Source organism: Triticum dicoccoides, chromosome 4A (assembly GCF_002162155.2).
Source record: "Triticum dicoccoides isolate Atlit2015 ecotype Zavitan chromosome 4A, WEW_v2.0, whole genome shotgun sequence".
Classification (NCBI taxonomy): domain Eukaryota; kingdom Viridiplantae; phylum Streptophyta; class Magnoliopsida; order Poales; family Poaceae; genus Triticum; species Triticum dicoccoides.
The window spans coordinates 165,069,137-165,072,569 of NC_041386.1; positions in this window are offsets into that span (position 1 = coordinate 165,069,137).

Below are 3,433 nucleotides of genomic sequence, written 5' to 3' on the forward strand. Positions count from 1 at the left end.
AAAGGATAAAATGTAAAAAGGAAAGGTGAAGATCACCATGACTCTTGCATAAGGTAGAAGATAAAAGTAAAAGATAGGCCCTTCGCAGAGGGAAGCAGAGGTTGTCATGCGCTTTTATGGTTGGATGCACAAAATCTTAATGCAAAAGAACGTCACTTTATATTGCCACTTGTGATATGGACCTTTATTATGCAGTCCGTCGCTTTTATTTCTTCCACATCACAAGATCGTATAAAGCTTATTTTCTCCACATTAATAGATCATACATATTTAGAGGGCAATTTTTATTGCATGCACCGATGACAACTTACTTGAAGGATCTTACTCAATCCATAGGTAGGTATGGTAGACTCTCATGGCAAAACTGGTTTAAGGAATGTTTGGAAGCACAAGTAGTATCTCTACTTGGTGCAAAGAATTTGGCTAGCATGAGGGGAAAAGCAAGCTCAACATGTTGGATGATCCAAGACAATATACTTTATTTCAGATATAAGAAAACATAACCCATTACGTTGTCTTCCTTGTCCGACATCAACCTTTTAGCATGTCATATTTTAATGAGTGCTCACAATTACAAAAGATGTCCAAGATAGTATATTTATATGTGAAATCTCTCTTCCTTCAATATTCTTTCATGAATTGTTCAAGTGACCAATTCTACGTTTGCTAACTTTCAATAAGTTTACTGCCTATACTTATTCTATGTGAAGTCATTACTCCCCATGGTATAAGCATATGAAACATATATAAATTAATATTTATGATGTTCAATTATTCAACCATTTACTCATAGGATATACGTGAAGCACGTGAGTAAATGACAAACTACTCCAAAAGATAATAGTGAAGGACACTGAGTAGCCAAATAATTAACTAGCCATGGGAGGATTCTTTTTCATTTAATATTTCAGATTTAATGATTTTATTCAAACGGCAAGTAAAATTGAAAATACGCTCCAAGCAAAACACATATCATGTGATGAATAAAAATATAGCTCCGATTAAGGTATACCGATAGTTTTGAAGACGAAAGATTGGATGTCTTCCGGGGCATCCCCAAGCTTAGGCGCTTGAGTCTTCCTTGAGTATTACCTTGGGGTGCCTTGGGCATCCCCAAGCTTAGGTTCTTTCCACTCCTTATTCTCCTCATATCGATATCTCACCCAAAGCTAGAAAACTTCAATCACACAAAAATTAACGGAACTTCGTGAGATAGGTTAGTATGATAAAGAGTAAACCATTCACCTTGGTACTGTCAAAGACAAAGATCATAATTTTTCTCACACAATGCCTACTGTACCATATCATTTCTACAATTTATATTGAGAAATATAAGTCATAGAAACTAGAAAACAAGCAAACTATGCAATGAAAACAGAATCTGTCAGAAACAGAACAATCTGTAATGATCTGAACACTAACCGTACCTATGTTACTCAAAAAATTATGAAATAAATTGGTGGACGTGAGGAATTTGTCTATTAATCTTCTGAAAAAAGAATCAACCTAATCTCACTCTCCAATAAAAAATGGCAGCAAATCTTGTGAGCGCAAAGTTTCTGTTTTTTACAGCAAGATCACATTAACTTTCACCCGAGTCTTCCCAAAGGTCTTACTTGGAACTTTATTGAAACAAAAGCTATAAAACATGATTACTACAGTATCTTAATCATGAGAACACACAAAAATATTAAGGGTAAATATTGGATTGTCTCCCAACGAGCGCTTTTCTTTAATGCCTTTTAGCTAGGCATGATGATTTCAATGATGCTCACATAAAAGATAAGAATTGAAACATAAAGAGAGCATCATGAAGAATATGACTAGAAAATTTAAACCTAACCCACTTCCTATGCCTAGGAATTTTGTGAGCACACAATTTATGGGAACAAGAATCAACTAGCATATGAAGGAAAAACAAGTATAACTTCAAAAATTTAAGCACATAGAGAGAAAAACTTGATATTATTGCACTCCTACAAGCATGTATTCCTCCCTCATAATAATTTTCAGTAGCACCATGAATGATTTCAACAATATAACCATCACATAAAGCATTCTTTTCATGATCTACAAGAATAGAAATTTTTCTACTCTCCACATAAGCAAAATTCTTCTCATTCGGAATAGCGGGATCAGTAGTTCCTAGAGTTGACACTCTTCCAAACCCGCTTTAGATGATAGTATTATTCATACTCCAAAAGGTATAAGTGAAGTTCATGGAGCTTTCTATAATTAATATAAACTAACCAATGTCCAAGCTCAAAATGTATAAGTGAAGCACACGAAGCATTCTATAAAACCATACTCAAAAGATTTAAGTGGAGCACAATTAGCAATTCTATAAGATCATACTTAAAAGATATAAGTGAAGCACATGAAGCATTCTATAAATCAATGAAGGGTTATCTCATACTAGCATGGTTCATAAAGGAAGAACAAAAAAAACAAAGGACACAAATCATGTGAACAAAACAAAAACCGAGGTATACTGATAATTGTTGAAGAAGAAAGATGGGATGCCAATCGGGGCATCCCCAAGCTTAGATGCTTGAGTATCCTTAAAATGTTTACTTGGGGTGCCCTGGGGATCCCCAAGCTTGAGCTCTTGCCTCTCTTTATTCTTCTCATATTGATAGCTCCTCGATCTTCGAACACTTCATCCACACAAAACTTTAACAAAAACTTTGTGAGATCCGTTAGTATAATAAAGCAAATCACTACCTTTAGGTACCATTGTGAACTCATTCTAGATTCATATTGGTGTAATATCTACTGTATTCCAACTCATCCATGGTTCATACCCTCCGATACTACTCATAGATTCATCAAAATAAGCAAACAACACATAGAAAACAGAATCTGTCTAAAACAGGACAGTCTGTAGTAATCTGGAAGTTTAGTAAACTTCTGTGACTCCAATAATTATAAATTTGAAAATTTGAGCAATTTATACAGAAGTAATGTGCAAAAATTTTCAGATCCATTTGACTTCCCAGTAAAAAATGTAAAATCATGCGCTACAGCCAAAGTTTCTGTTTTTGTTCTGCACATAGTAAACAAGCAATCTAATCATCCTAAAACCAAAGCTTGGCACATTATTTTTATAATACAATGGATATACAAGGGGATAATTATTTACAGAGAAACTTCCATGAAAAATTCTACATTGTTTCTGTGAGCATGAACACAAGTGCTCAAGGTCGACCCTCACTTCTTCAATGCATAACTTTCCAATCACTTCTCTTTTTGAAAAACTTTTTAGGCATGAGAGGCAAGTAATGTTTTTTTTTTGTATTTTCATTCTTTAATTTTTTGTATGTTTCACCCACAACTAAACAGAAACAAAAAAGGAAAAACAAAATCTACTTAGTGAAGAAAGCAAGCACACACGAGAATATAAACCCCACGCTATTGCTCCCCGGCAACGGCG